Below are 15,765 nucleotides of genomic sequence, written 5' to 3' on the forward strand. Positions count from 1 at the left end.
TGTTGCTTGGGTGCGTAGTTGTTGTGTTGTTGGGGCTGTTGAGGTAGATAAACTTGATCTTGAGGATTGGCTACATTGGTGCTTCTATAGGAGAGGTTGTTGTTCTTGAATTGATTGTAACCCTTGAAACCTCCTTGATTCTGCATATAGCAAATCTCAGCAAATTCCTTCTCCCCATCTTGAGCTGGAACCTCTTCTTCTCCAAGAAAATGAATGTTCTTTTGTTGGATGAGTAGAATCTTGTCCAACTTCTCATGAACAACCTTCAAATCCTTCTTATACTTCTCATCTTGATCAGGGGCAACAAATCTCACAGTCCTATCATAATCCTCATTGTAGTTCCCATCAGATTGTGCTAGATTCTCCACTAGCTCCCATCCTTCTTCTACATTCTTGTTGAGAAAATTTCCATTAGAGTTTGTATCCAATAGCATCCTTATCTTTGGCAACACTCCTCTATATAGTGTGCTAAGTAGAGACTCATTGCTAAACCCATGATGTGGACATTGTGTTTGGAAGCCCTTGAATCTCTCCCATGCCTCACAAAAGGTTTCATTATTCTTTTGTGCAAAACCAGAAATCTCATTCTTCAACCTTGCAGTTCTAGCATTAGAGAAGAATTTAGCTAGAAAGGCCTTCTTACAAGCATCCCATGTAGTGATAGCACCAGTTGGAAGTGTCTTCTCCCATAGATGAGCTTTGTCTCCAAGTGAGAAAGGAAACAACCTAAGCTTGAAGCCATCTTCACTAACACCATTGATCTTGATGAGTCCACAAATCCTATCAAACTCTTTGAGGACTTGTAGAACAATCCTATCAAACTCTTTGAGGACTTGTAGAACATTGTGCAATGAGGAAGCCGTCCCATCTATGAAAATAAGCAGATCATCAGCAAAACAAAGGTGAGTTAGTTTCATCTCTCTGCATTTATGGTTGATACTTGCTTTTTTGTGTGATTGATGAATGATGAATGATGGTAGAGATGATGAATGATGAATAGGTGGAATGCAAGGAGTTCAATTACCCTTATGTAGTTGTAGCATAAAGGATGTCAAACCATAATGAGTGTGATGCAAGCAATCAGGATGTGAACACTTATCTAAGTTAAGCCAAATATGATGATGATTTTTAACTAGCAACCTAATGACAATAATGAAATGCAGAATGTGAAACTACTAAGGCAAGATACTAAATGCAAAGTAAACAGTGTGATCAAAGCAGTAATGAAACTAACAAGAACAAGTATTAAACTAATGCAAGACAAGTAATGAAACAGGATTGAACATAAATGAAATGAATGCAACAGGGATGAAACTAGAATGAAACAGGAAATGAAACAGGACAGATGCAAAACATAAACAACAAACTCTGGGACGAGCTCGAGCCAGTGCTTCCCATCATTCATCATTCACTCTCGGATTCAATTAGACTTCTCATCTCAGTCGGCTTAATCTTCAACTCGAGCCAGTGCTCGACCGAGTGCCTGTCCGAGTCAGTGATCGAGTCAGTTGATGCAAACAAGATCCAAGGGTAATCCGATCTTCATAGGCTTCTTGATCACATCAATCGCCTACCAAGAGATTTGAGACAGCAGAGAACAAGAATCCTCCAAGAACAAGAACATCAGTTGCTAATGGAGCAACAAGAGAATCAAGAGCAAAGGCCAAGGAACATTGGTGCTGGAGATGCACCAAATACACATAACCAAAGAGCTGGAATAGTTCCTCCTGCAGTTGCCAACAACAACTATGAGATCAAGAGTGGTCTGATTTCTATGATTCAAGCAAATAAGTTCCATGGTTTGCCAATGGAAGATCCCTTAGACCATCTTGATGAGTTTGATAGGATATGTGGACTCACCAAGATTAATGGTGTTAGTGAAGATGGCTTCAAGCTTAGGCTGTTTCCTTTCTCACTTGGAGACAAAGCTCATCTATGGGAGAAGACACTTCCAACTGGTGCTATCACTACATGGGATGCTTGTAAGAAGGCCTTTCTAGCTAAGTTCTTCTCCAATGCTAGAACTGCAAGGTTGAGAAATGAGATTTCTAGTTTTGCACAAATGAATAATGAAAGCTTTTGTGAAGCATGGGAGAGATTCAAGGGCTTCCAAACTCAATGTCCACACCATGGATTCAGCAATGAGTCTTTGCTCAGCACCTTGTATAGAGGAGTCCTACCTAAGATAAGGATGCTTTTGGACACAGCTTCCAATGGCAACTTTCTCAACAAAAATGTAGAAGAAGGCTGGGAGTTGGTAGAGAATCTAGCCAAATCAGATGGCAATTATAATGAAGACTATGACAGAACAGTAAGGTCTGTCTCCAATGATCAAGAGGAGAAGTACAAGAAGAACTTGAAATTAGTCATAGAGAAGCTCGATAGAATTCTACTCAGCCAGCAAAAGACCATTCATTTCATTGGTGAAGAAAACTCTCAAGTTCAAGATGGGGAGAGAGAGTTTGCTGAGCTCTGCTACATGCAAAACCAAGGAGGATTCAAGGGTTACAATCAAGGAGGAGGATTCAAGAACAACAACCTCTCCTATAGAAGCACCAATGTAGCCAATCCTCAAGATCAAGTCTATCCACCTCAACAGCCTCAACAGCAAAACAACTATGCACCCAAGCAACAACACCAAGGGTTCAAGCCTCAGTTGTGTCCCCCTCCAGGGTTTCAGACCTTCCAAGGCCAAGAACTAGATTTGAGAGTTATGATGCAACAAATATTGCTTGGGCAAGCAAATGGGCAGATTGAGGATGCAAAGAAGTTTTCTGAGCTGAACCAAAAGCTGACTTCTCAATATAATGATCTCAACATCAAGTTTGAAAGTCTGAACTCTAGAATGAAGTACATGGAGAGCAACATTGCTTCTACTTCAGCTCCAAAGCCTAATCAACTTCCTGGAAAAGAAATTCAAAACCCAAGGGAGTTTACTGCTAAAGCTATCCATCTCCATGAGGAAGCTGTCATTGAGGACAGTGAAGTTCAAGCTGGGGAGGATTCATCACTTATTGAAGCCCAGAGTAAAGGTTCTTCAAAGCAGACTGAAGCCGGCAAAGCACTCGACCAGGTGCTCGACCACACACACGATCGAGAGACCGATCGAGTCAATGCCACAGAAGCTGTTAAGCCTGTTAGATACATTCCTCTACCATTCCCAGGACGTTTCAAGGCACAAAAGCTGAAGGAACTAAGGGAAATTATTGAGAAAAGAGAAATGATGGCTTTACAACAAGAGGAAGTCATTGAAAAGAAGGAAGTGATGGCTTTGAAGGAAGAGGTTTTCATTGCATTTAAAGAAGAAGAGAGAAGACCTGCTTTGGAACAGTATGCTCCATACCCTCTCTACCAAGATATGCTACTTGAGATGTCAAAGCAGAAAGCTCAGAATCAAGACAAGAAGGATCTTGAGGAGATTGAGGGAGTCATTATCCCAACTAAACTTGAAGACCCAGGTCCATTCAATCTGTCTTGCTCATTTAGCTATCTTCACTTCAACAAGTGCTTGTGTGACTTGGGAGCATCTATCAGTGTAATGCCTTACTCTATAGCACAAAAGCTTGGGCATACTGAAATCAAGTCCACCAACCTCCACATAAATCTAGCTGATGGATCAAACAAGGATGTTGTTGGTAAGTTGGAAAGCCTTCCAGTCAAGATAGGCAAGGCCAGAATCCCTACTGACTTTGTGGTTATAAAGATGGATAAGGAGCTTGAAGACCCTATCATACTAGGAAGACCATTCCTAGCTACTGCTGGAGCTGTTATTGATGTTAAGGAAGGGCTGATAACCTTGAACATAGCTGAGGGGTTAAGCATGAAATTTGACATCAATAACCCAACCAACTTGCCTTCCATTGGTGGTCAACCTTTTACTATCAAGGACAAAGGTGAATATGAGGTCTCAAGTGAAGTGGAAACTTCAAAGGCTAAACTCTCATCTCATGAGGAATCAGTTGAAAAGGTCAAGGGTTCAGTTCAAGAGTTGACTGATCTAGTGAAAGATCTTCAAGTGCAACTCAACAAGAGGTCTTTGAAGAAAGCAAGACCAAGGCTCAAGATTAAGAAGAAACAAGGTTCATGTGTTTAGGAGGTAGTGATCAAGAAGGAACACCAAAGTGATCAAGTTGTACTAGGGAGGATCTCATCACCTCCTTGGCCTCTAAACCAAGCCTGAAAAGGCATCAAAAGTCAAGCTTAGTGACTTTAAACAAACTCACTAGGAAGGAAGTCCCTAAGGTATCATTGTACATATGTTTAATTTTTCTTGTAGTTTTGATTTCTTTTCTTTTATGTTTGTGTTGGGCAGGCTATTTTATGAGAGTGTAGATGGGTTTGGAGAGAATTGGACTTGTAGGAGTGGATTCGTGAGCCCACTCGACCACCCCACAAGAGGTACTCGATCGAGTGGCGTAGAAGCCCAAGCCCACTCGGTTCCCATTTCTCTTGCACGATCGAGTGGAGGGAGAAAGGAGATTCAAATTTTGGTCAAGCACTCGACCACGTGGGGTCGAGTGGTGGGGTCGAGTAGCAGCAAAAGTGAGTCAAAGATTCCCATTTCAAATTTGAATGCCAAAAACGCTCCACCCTTGTCTCTTTGTCCCCTTAGTCTCTTTATAAGGAGGTAAACTCGATCCTATGCTTCTCACACTCTCTCATTTGCTTAAAACAATCAAAATCTAGCTTAAAATCTCTCTTAAGTTCATCTCTTTGCTCAAGCTTAGTTCTCTTGGTTTTTTGGTCACTAACCTATTAACTTTGAGCTTTGAGTCTATTCCTTTCAGTTCTCTTTCAAAATGTCTTCAAGGTCTACAAGAGCATCTCAACAAGCTGATGATCGCTTCTTGGATCGATGTGATGCACAGCTTGCATCAAGAATAGAAGCTGGTGGAAGTACTCGACCACCTACTCGAGCAGCCAAACGACTGAGTGCTGGTTCGAGTAGGCGGTCGAGTGCCGTGACGAGTAAGAAACATCAGCCAGTTGAAGAGGATCCTGAGCGAACTGAAAGTGAAGAGGAGATGGAGTTCACTCTTCAAGAACACATGAGGAGGAACAAAGCAAGAGGAAAGAGGCCAGCACCTGAAGTTCAACAAGAAGAGATTGAAAGTGAGAGTAAAGAGAGGAAGAAGAGGAAGAAGAGGAAGAAGCTGAAGAAGAATCTGGTGGGTTAACTCCAAGAAAACTCTATGAAGCTTTCATGAGGATGAGCTTTCAAGGGACAAGATACCCTCACAAAGAGACCATGGAGAAGCTGGGGATTGCTGAGGATGTAGAGTTTCTCTTTGAGAAGTGCAATCTAAGCAAGTTCATGGGATTTAGCATGGAAGGGTATAGGGAAGAGAGCTGTGAGTTCTTAGCCACTATCAAGCTTCACTTCTTCCTAAAGATGGATAAAGAGTTGGGAGCTGGTTGTTGTGACTTCACCATCAAGGGGAAGAAATATGAGCTTTCACTCAAGAAGATAGCCAATATCTTTGGATTTGAAGTTGGTAGTGAAAGGAGTATGGTTATACCAAGAGAAGAGCTCTTTGTTGTTTGGGAAACCATTGGAGATAGCAACATCTACTCATCCTCCAAGTCCAAGAGCTCAAAGATAAGGAGTCCAGTCCTAAGGTACTTCCACAAGGCCTTAGCAAACACTTTCTTTGCTAGAAAGGAGACTGGTAATTTGAATGAGGGTGAGCTCAAGATGATTGATGTAGCACTCAATGGCATCATCCTTCAAGCAAGAGATGGGACCATTATCCTTGGGAGCAGTGTGGAGACTGATCTTGCTATGGTCCTCATTGACCAATTGATCTATTATAGAAGCTGGGTGAGCAAGCTACACAAGAGAGACTCAATGGGAGTTCTAACCATTGGAGGCATCATCACTCCAATGCTAGTAGCTGCCAAGGTACCACTTAAAGGAGAGAAGGCCATGCCAAGATGGATTGACACCAACTACCTCACCTCCACTCTCATTCTAGCCAAGGAGATGCACCATGGGAAGCACCTCTTCAACTTTGAGCATCCAACACTAGGGAAAGCTCAACTTGTTCTACCCAACAAGGCACTTACCACCATAAGTGAAGGGCTAAACATTGATTTTTGGCCAGCTGCTGGATTTTTGTTTGATGGGACAGCTCAAGTGAGAGTAGACCAAGCTGGAGATTTGGAGATGGCTGCTGGGGAAGAGAAATTTTATTTTGAAGATTATGAGCCATGCCCAAGAGATAGTAGAGGAGTGAGGGAGACTAACAAGAGGTTAACACTTCTACAAAAGTGGAACAAGTGGCATGGGAAGAACTTTGACAAGCTGAAGAAGAAGATGGGAAGGATAACTAAGTCCATCAAGGGCTTAAAAAACGAGATTGCTGAATTGAAGAGTGGGAACTCATCACCAGCACCATCTAGACCTTTGAGGAGGAGTAGCTCAACTAGAGCACTGTCTAGAGCTGAAAACCCAGTGGTACCAGCTAGACCTTCGCTGCATGAGCCAATTCAGAGGAGGAGAGGTTCAAGTTGCCTAGAACAACAGTTTCTGAGGCACTCGACCGGTTCACTCGAGCAACCACTCAACCGAACACCTCCAATGCACTCGGCCGAGTATCTGCCCAGACCTCCTTATGGTTTTCAAGCTACAGCAGGCTATCCAGGCTATCCCTATAGCCAAGCTTACCCTCCCATACCTCTCCAATATTTCACTTTTAAATCAGTTTCCCCTACCCTTAATCAACCCTTCCTTCAAGCCATGTTTATTCTTGTGTGTGTGAGGCCTATTTTGGGATTGAGATTGGTAGAAAGTGTTAGGTTTGAGCTGATAAGAGTAAAGCCTTGTGTAGTTCTAGTTTGCAATTTTCAAACTAGATAGGACTAGGTGGTTTACTTGTTGGGTTTGGGACTTGGTTGTTTTGAAAAAGGAGAAAAGAAAAGAGAAAAAGAGAAAGAAAAGGTTAGAGTCTTTAGGAGGGGAATGTGTTTAAGAGAATTTAAGCTCTAGTGAAAGAATGGGAAGTGTGAAATTGTTAAAGATGGTTCTAATCGAAGAAAAGAAATAAAGAAAAGAAAAGTCTAGCAAAAAGCTTTTATGTCTTAAAGATTAAGAAGAAAAGGGAACCATAGCAAATAAGAAAGAAACCCCATTCCACTAGATGATTCAAATAAGAAACATCTCCTAAAGCTTAAAAACAAAAGAGAAAAGAGTATTTGAGAAGAGATGAAGATAAAGGATAGAACTAGGACAATTTGGGATTAGAATGTTAGAATAAACACTTTGGGTACCTTTGGGTAGACAAGGTTTTGTTCTTGTATGTGTCTAAGTGTTCTTACCTTTAGCCTTCTTCTAAAGCTCAATTCATTTTTATGAGAGAACCTTGTTATTGATAAGCCCCACTCTCAAGAGAGACCATCATTGTCTCTAAACCTTTATCTCCAAGCCAAATGAGTTTAAGCATTGCATAAATTGATACATGTTCTTGATTAATGAATGTTAAAGGAAATGGTTGATTTGAATGCATGTGGATACGGCTTGAATCAGTTAAGGTTGTGATAGGCTTATCTAAAATATTTAAGTACAACTCATTCAACTTGCATCATAGTACTAGTTCTTGGACATTGATTCTAGCTAGTTTATTAGCAAGCTTTAGGAGCTGAGATCTCATTTTCAAACCTCACCTACCTTCTTATGTCTTGTTAATTTGTTTGAGGACAAGCAAAGACTAAGTTTGGGGGTGTTGATGTTCATATATTTTACCTTGTTTTCCCTTAGTTTATTTACATCTTTTGCATGATTTACTATCTAGTTTGGCCATTATTGTATAGCTTTAGGACTGTTTATGCATTAGAGTAGATTTGCATTGCATTTGCATAGTTTCTTGCATAAACAGGTGATTTTGGATCCTAAGGAGCATCGAAGGAATGCTGAAGAGGATTGAAGCTATCAAGTGAAGAAAACAAGGGAGCTAGAGCTAAAGAATCAAGGTCTGTAAGTCCACTCGACCGCCCACTCGACCAGACACTCGACCGTGTGCGGAGAAGGACTCGACCGGATGGAAGAAGCAGAAGAAGAGGTCACTCGACCAAGCACTCGACCGAGCACCTGGTCGAGTTGACCGAGCCGCCTCTCTACTTTGTCTTCTAGCTATTTTAGAGCTTCCCCACTTTTCTATATAAATCTCTTGTACCCTATGGCCGTCCACAAGTCAGAAGAAAGCCACTTTTAGAGAAACAATATCTAGACCTAGTATGTACCCTTTGGGGGATTATCTACTTTTTGATTTCTTTTGCTTAGATCATTAGCCACTTCTGTATTTGTCTCAAGAAATCTTTGATACTTGTTGGTTCCATAACTTTCTAAGTATTGAGAATTTGAGTTTGATTTCTTCTTCAATATTATAGATCTCTATCTCATCTATCTAATCATGCAAGTTTCATTGATTTCTGGGTTTATGATTTTGTTCATCATGTTTAGTGATTGTGAGTAGTGTGCTAGGATCTTAAGGATGGATTAGGCTGCATAAAAGTTATGGTTGTTTAGATTGGTCAAGCTTGCTTGTTTATAGATCTCTTCTAGATTAGATGTGATCTATGTTGTTCTTATACTGAGAGGGTAAGGATAGATCTTAAGCTTCTTAGCATCACACCAATTCACACCAATGTCTAAGTTGCTAGATAAGGCTAATGCTAGAGATTATCATGAAGCATGCTAAGAGATTAGATGTTTAAGTTGATTTTTGACATTAATGATCTGGTTGTTTATTGCCTGCTTTTATATGTTCTTAGCTACTGAGAGCTAGGTCTAGGAGTATCTAAGCTTGATTGTTATTGCCATGAGAGTGGATTAGCAAGTATTAGAAGATCATTGTCTAGAGATAGCTCATGTTTGATTGAGGTTTGTTGACCAGTTTAGATAACCATAATCCAAGTCCAGCCAATGAATCCATCCTTAGGACCTTCTTTGTCTATTGATTTCTCTGTCTAATTATTGTCATTTGCTTGCTATTTGATTTACTTGTGTTTTGCTCTGTTTTGATTGTTGCCTCTGTTTCTGTTCTGAATATTCAACCCACTCAACCTTGTACTTGATCGAGCATCCGATCGAGTGCTTGCTCGAGCTCTTCCCAGAGTTTGTTTTTTATGTTTTGCATATGTCCTGTTTCATTCTAGTTTCATCCCTGTTGCATTCATTTCATTTCTGTTTAATCTTGTTTCATTACTTGTCTTGCATTAGTTTAGTACTTGTTCTTGTTAGTTTCATTACTGCTTTGATCATACTGTTTACTTTGCATTTAGTATCTTGCCTTAGTAGTTTCACATTCTGCATTTCATTATTGTCATTAGATTGCTAGTTAAAAATCATCATCATATTTGGCTTAACTTAGATAAGTGTTCACATCCTGATTGCTTGCATCACACTCATTATGGTTTGACATCCTTTATGCTACAACTACATAAGGGTAATAGAACTCCTTGCATTCCACCTGTTCATCATTCATCATCTCTACCATCATTCATCATTCATCAATCACACAAAAAAACAAGTATCAACCATAAATGCAGAGAGATGAAACTAACTCACCTTTGTTTTGCTGATGATCTGCTTATTTTCATAGATGGGACGGCTTCCTCATTGCACAATGTTCTACAAGTCCTCAAAGACTTTGAAGCTGTGTTGGGTCTAGCCATTAGTATTCCTAAGACCAGCTTTTTCACCTCTAGATTATCTCAACCTGAAATAGACCAAATCACTGCTTCCTCTGGGATTAGTCATGGCCAGTTGCCTATAAGATATTTAGGCCTATCATTGTGTACAAAGAAGCTCACCTTGTTGGACTGTGCGCCATTGATTCAGAAGGTAAAGGGTCGGTTCAATGCTTGGTCTACTAAGACTATATCTTTCGCAGGCAGGATCCAACTCTTAAACTCGGTCATAGCAGGGATCTCCAACTTCTGTTGCTCCGGTTTTGTCCTGCCAAAAAAGTGTGTTAAAATTATAAACTCTCTTTCCAGTGCTTTTCTATGGAAGGGCACAACAGAGGGGCATCATTCAGCAAGAGTTTCTTGGGAGGTTGTCACTTTAGAAAAGAAGGAAGGGGGGTTAGGGATTCTCAACTTACAGGCTTGGAACACAGCTTGTATTATTTGGTTAATTTTCTTTCGATCCGGATCAGTTTGGGTAGTGTGGTTCAGGCGAGTAGTCATCTCTAGTAACCTTAGCAGCTTCTGGACAAGGAAAACAAGCAATAAACACTCTTGGTTAACTAACAAGCTGCTGAAGATTAGAGAAATGGTTTACCCTTGGATTAAGTTGAAGTTTGGAAATGGGGAATCGTGTCTGTTTTGGACAGATCACTGGAGTAGACTGGGGAAAATGACAACTTACCTCCAAGGAGATGGGATCTATCAAGTTGGCATTCATCGAGGAACTCGTCTATTGGATTTCTGGAGACATGGTGCTTGGAATCTTCCACCTGTAAGATCGGAATCACAGGTCAACCTCCACATAGACCTTTCTACTATATGTTTGACAGAAGATCCATATACTTACTTATGGTGGATTGATGATTTGCACAAGGACCGTAATACTATGGGCACCATTTGCTCAGCGATAAAGGAGAATTAACCCACTGTTCCTTGGCATAGTATTGTTTGGTTTTCTGGAGGTATCTCAAAGCATAAGTTTCTAACCTGGCTGTTCATGTTGAATAGATCACCAACTAGAGATCGGTTACTCAACTGGGGTCTCCAAGTTGATCCTAGGTGCTTACTTTATGGAATCCAACCTGAGACTTGTGACCATCTACTATTTGACTGCTCCTTTAGCTGGTCGATCTGGTCAGCTACTGCCACACGCTGCAGCCTCCACCCATCCCGATCCTGGAACATGACCATTCAACGACTATTGCGCTTCAGAGGCTCTCATGACTCTAGGAAGCTTGCACTACTAGCTTGGCAAGCCACGATCTACATAATCTGGTCGGAAATAAATCACCGGCTTCACCGTAATAGCTTCAAGTATGTTGATCTCCTCCTTCGTCAAATAGACACCCTCGTCCGGAACAAAGCTTCTAGTCTGCGAGACACCAACCCTGAACTGTCCCTATCACTTCTACACCTCTGGTTCTCTGGAGAAGAAGCGCCGATGATAACAACACTTCATCGTGACTGCTTTTGGACGCTTTAGGTGCAATAATAGAGTTTGGTTTGAGGTGGTTAATTCCCAACCGTAAATCTGGTTCAATTCTAACTTCGGGTTCAACTATTGGTTCCTTCCTAACTATGCGTTTGGTTTTTCATTTGGTATTGTAATTTTCTTAACGGGCTTTCGGATTGGGCTCTGGCCCTGTAAAACTTTGTATTTCCTGCAAATTTAAATTGAATGCCTTTTAAAAAAAAAAAAGGTTTGATGGTCCAGGGTAGGCTGCTTTAACAAAGTGGAGGGTCAGGATCAGATTGGTTGCGCCATAAATAACTTCGATCACGATCATTACGGGTGATTTAGATGGTGCTGAAGAAAGCTTGCTTGAAGTCATAAGATGTAAGTGCTAAGTTCCAGGGCATAAGGCCATTCTGCTTTAAGACTCTAACAACAGAGCATACTAGTGAAACAAGAGATAAAAGGTGCCAAAGAATATAGCAAAATCGTAACAATACTGGTGGGTTCTATCTCACTTTGTATCCTCAGCCAAGGAGATTAAGAACACCACACAAAGCATGTTGCCGGTATGACAAAGAGGGATCGGAAAAAGTATAGGCTTAGTCTATTTAGTTTCTAGTATCACATACAAGGTGAAGATGATAGTATAAGGGTAACATCTGAAGGCGCTAGATGGGGTTCGATTTAGAACACAATGAAACTTCAAGGTGATATAACCAATTCACACAGCCAAACGAAGATAAGAAACCAGGGTTCTTACATAATACTCTTGACACCAAAGCAGTCTAGATACTTGAAGTCCAAGATGGAGTCTTCGGCCAACGAGATCAAACAAAGCAGCTAGACAAAAGCTATGGATTGACAGAGAGATAGATATTGGACCTGGACTTTTGGAAGTTTGGCTTGACCACTTGGCTGAAGAGTAGCAACGCCATTTATTTATAACAATGTATATAAAGTCATAACTTATCAGTTTAAATTTAGTTAACATTGAAAATGTACACCAAAACAACGTTGTTTTAGATTTTTTTAGAAATGATTCTGACCACATAAAATTAAGACTTTCAAATCCAGCTCCGTTTAATAACAAACAAAAAAAAGACTAACTCCAACACGTAAAAAAAGATTTCAAGATTTTATTTATCGTTTAGGCGATCTTGCTATAAAATTAGTATTACATTACATATATATGTCTATCGTAATTTATTATCTCATGACATAGAAGAAAATAAAATTTAAAAGTATTTTTGGTTGATTTGACCAAAAACAGAAGAAGCCATTGATCGACCTATAAAACTTCAATGAGTGAGGGCATGTTTATCGGTGATACAAATAGAAGGGTATAAATCAGACTCAAAAGTTAAATTAAAAATTATAATATAATTGAAACCAATAGGAAAGTGATAGCTAAGATTGAAAGGTCTAAAATGGTTGTAGAATGGATTAAACCGCTTTTTCTATGTGGAGCATTAACAAATCATGTGCTAATTAGTTAATCTCATAGATCTACACAAACACTTAATACATGGCTAAACGATACATGTCGGTGACAAAGATGAAGGCAAAAGCTCGTGAAGTTGCTGTTGCCACTAACGAGATCTAGACGAAGACCTAACACCCAATGATAATGACATGATGAATCTCTCGCTATCCAAATTTGCTATTGGTGTCTCATCATACCATCCACATGTAGAGCCTTCTGATGATTGACTCCATTTTTAATTATTCCCCCTGAGAAAAGACCATACACGATGAACTCATAAAACTCACGAGCCAAGTGGATTATTATTAAATATGGGTGGTCACCTGTATAAATATGTCATTAATCTGGTAGATATAATGCTTCCTTTTTTATTTTAAAATTATATAGTTTGTATCTTCTCACACAAAATTATTGTACTCAATGCGATGCATAAAACTTGATATTTTATATTCAATTTCTGTCTTTTATGTTAAATGCTTGTGCTAAACTTTCAACTACAGAAGTGGGACATTTAAAATAGAAGAAGTCCAAAAAGAAACAAAGAAAATGTAATGACCTTATCTTTAATTTATATGAAAAAATTGACTTTGTTTCTTAAGTTTTATTGCTTAGGTGCACGTTCGGTTTCACATTTAAATCATACAAAAACATTTTGTGACAATCAAATGATAGCGAGACGCCGAGACACCCTCATATGCACCTGTATTTATTGTCATATGGCTTACCAATTTCTGTTATGAAGTAGTATTATTATGTATGTAGACATGTATTTATTATATACTTCTCTCATCAAACTCATTATATATGCTTTTAAGCTTTCTCACTCGTGGTTAGTGATTTGTAGGTGTGAATTTTTTTAAAAGATAATTACATTTTTTTTTAACATCTATAATTAATATTTTTTCCTATAAAATGATATCCGAGAAGAATATTATTTGTAACTATATAATTGTGGACATTAAGATATATGATTTACCTCGTTAGCCACAAAAGACCATGCATGGTACACACAAGACAACATAAAAAAAAAAAAAAAAAAAAAAAAAAAAAAAAAAAAAACAGATCATAAATTGATGTGTGTTAAGATTGACTTCCAAACGTATTCGTATCGTGTATAAATTATGGGTCTGATTGGTAACGTAGCCAAAGCTGTACATCTGTAAGCTAAAGCTGTAAGCTTTTAATGAATAGTGCAAAGCTGTAAGAAAAAACTTTAAATAAAAGCTGTACAAAAAAGCTGAGAGTAAAATTTTTAATAAAGTTTTTGGTAAAGTTTTTGGTAAAGTTTTTGTGATTGGTAAACTTTAAAGCTGTATATTTGTACAGCTTTGTACCACTTTGTAAAGTGGTTACCAATCACTACCTATAAGATTTTGAAAGAATTTATATATATGTTATTTACCATATTTGCCACACAAAAATGTTTGATGTATTTTAATATTTAAGAATGAATATGTAAAAGTTATGCTTCAAAACATATAAGCCTTGTTTATTGTCTATTGTGGGTAATAAAAGACTAATAAATTTTAAATATCACTTAAAAAAATTAAAAATCAAAACTAATAAATTGTTTAAAACCATTTAAATTGATAAGTACGGTTCAGAAAAGAAAGAAAAAAAATCAGTAAAGCTATATTTTACTTATAAAAGAGATTTAACAAATTCATAGTATAATATTTCTTTTATAATCTTTGTTATTGGGGATCTAGATTGGATCATGCTCATATTCAATTGGAAGCTAAAACTAAAAAGCTCTACTGGCGAATATGCAAAAGCTTGGAAAAGAGGTTATAAGTCAGTTTGCTTTCATGGGGATTGTGAGGTTGTATTCACATCGACAAGGATTCTCACTTTTCTTTTACTTTAACTATTTTCTAATGCAATGGCCAATGGCTTGTCGTTGTTGAGTCTGTCCATCCAATCTCTATGCTTAACACGATTCTCCAATTGATTTACATCTTTAACATCTCTCTTAGCCGTCTATAAAGAGATTTTAACTAAAGATGAATTAGTACTTACTTACTGCTACTGATTAAAATGAGAAAGAGCCAACGAAGGTAAGTCAAGTGGGGGTGTTGCAAGCAACATATAGATTGGCTCCAGTTGTTTCTTATATCAGTTCTCTAACATTAAATTTCGTTTTTAGCTAAAACCACATATTGTTTATTTTTTATTCAGTTAGCTTTCTGTATATATGTTGTCTTCTTCTGGATGTCTCTATATCCGCGAATATCATGTCTAATATATTTACGAGAAAAAAATGTATAATTAGATCAGGATATGTAACGTAGTTGGTTCTGGTAGTACAGTTAACGTAGTGGGTTATGGTATATGATGTGTGCACATATCTTTGAAAGCAAAATATATAACTCATTGGGATGTTAAACTTTAAAGAGACCTAAAGAAAGAACAAAAACAGAAATATACTTTGCGATTTGTTTTTTCTCCGCAAATTTCAAAACTTTACGTGGTCTAGAGCCTTCTTTTGCCGATAGCCGTTAAGTTCGTTGCTTTGCCATCACTGATCATCCTCTCTAGCTGTACATGTCCATCAGGAATGTATTCATTTTTAGCAGCAGAAAGTATAAATGTTTAAAATATTTTATAGATTCCCATACATGAATGTGTATTGGGATTCGAAAATGGGAGATGCGTGTTTGTAACTGTTTCACAAATATATTATGAAACTAAAATAAAATAAAACTCTAGCTAGGTTCATAAAAGTCAACTATATCGCACACACTCATCATTTCTACCATTTTGAGAGTGTCTTGACTTAACACGACTACTAGATCGTCTTTTTAAGTAAGAAGATACAATACTTAATTAACTTCAGCTTAATGTCAGGAAGATTAGAATATAAACTAAAAGAAGTAAAGAACAATGGACCGACCATTAAAACCGACACATGGGTGCCACTCATGTTAATTTGGCTGTTCCTGCTTTTAACTTATGCATGGAGACAAGACGTTGGTTCGTTATTTAATTAAGTAAAAGACGGATTTATAAGTTAGGGAGAAAAAGAATAGGAACGTTGGAGGTTTGTGTTTCAAGTAAATTAGCTGTCTCTGATACATAAATAGCAATGGGTCGAAGAGAGTGTTATCTTCGAAGCCAGATCCTTCACAGCTGTCTTTAG

The 15,765-nt window shown here is 38.4% G+C and overlaps 1 long non-coding RNA gene and 2 other non-coding genes across 3 annotated transcripts; 1 reads left to right on the top strand and 2 right to left on the bottom strand.

Annotated features, from left to right (window-relative positions):
- The first annotated feature begins 489 nt into the window (after window positions 1–489).
- LOC147926849 (small nucleolar RNA R71) lies at window positions 490–596 on the top strand. The gene has a single exon (XR_015583059.1). It is a non-coding gene; the product is annotated as a small nucleolar RNA R71 (small nucleolar RNA).
- Window positions 597–2,029: 1,433 nt separating this feature from the next.
- On the bottom strand, window positions 2,030–2,136 carry LOC147926850 (small nucleolar RNA R71). The gene has a single exon (XR_015583057.1). It is a non-coding gene; the product is annotated as a small nucleolar RNA R71 (small nucleolar RNA).
- Window positions 2,137–9,292: 7,156 nt separating this feature from the next.
- On the bottom strand, window positions 9,293–12,633 carry LOC147926851 (uncharacterized). The gene is made up of 6 exons (XR_015582717.1): window positions 10,535–12,633; window positions 10,370–10,457; window positions 10,104–10,209; window positions 9,811–9,955; window positions 9,566–9,734; window positions 9,293–9,467 (listed from the first exon to the last, which is right to left on the bottom strand). It is a non-coding gene; the product is annotated as an uncharacterized LOC147926851 (long non-coding RNA).
- Window positions 12,634–15,765: the final 3,132 nt, after the last annotated feature.

This window comes from Camelina sativa, chromosome 15 (genome assembly GCF_030686135.1).
Source record: "Camelina sativa cultivar CO46 ecotype springtype chromosome 15, ASM3068613v1".
Taxonomy (NCBI): domain Eukaryota; kingdom Viridiplantae; phylum Streptophyta; class Magnoliopsida; order Brassicales; family Brassicaceae; genus Camelina; species Camelina sativa.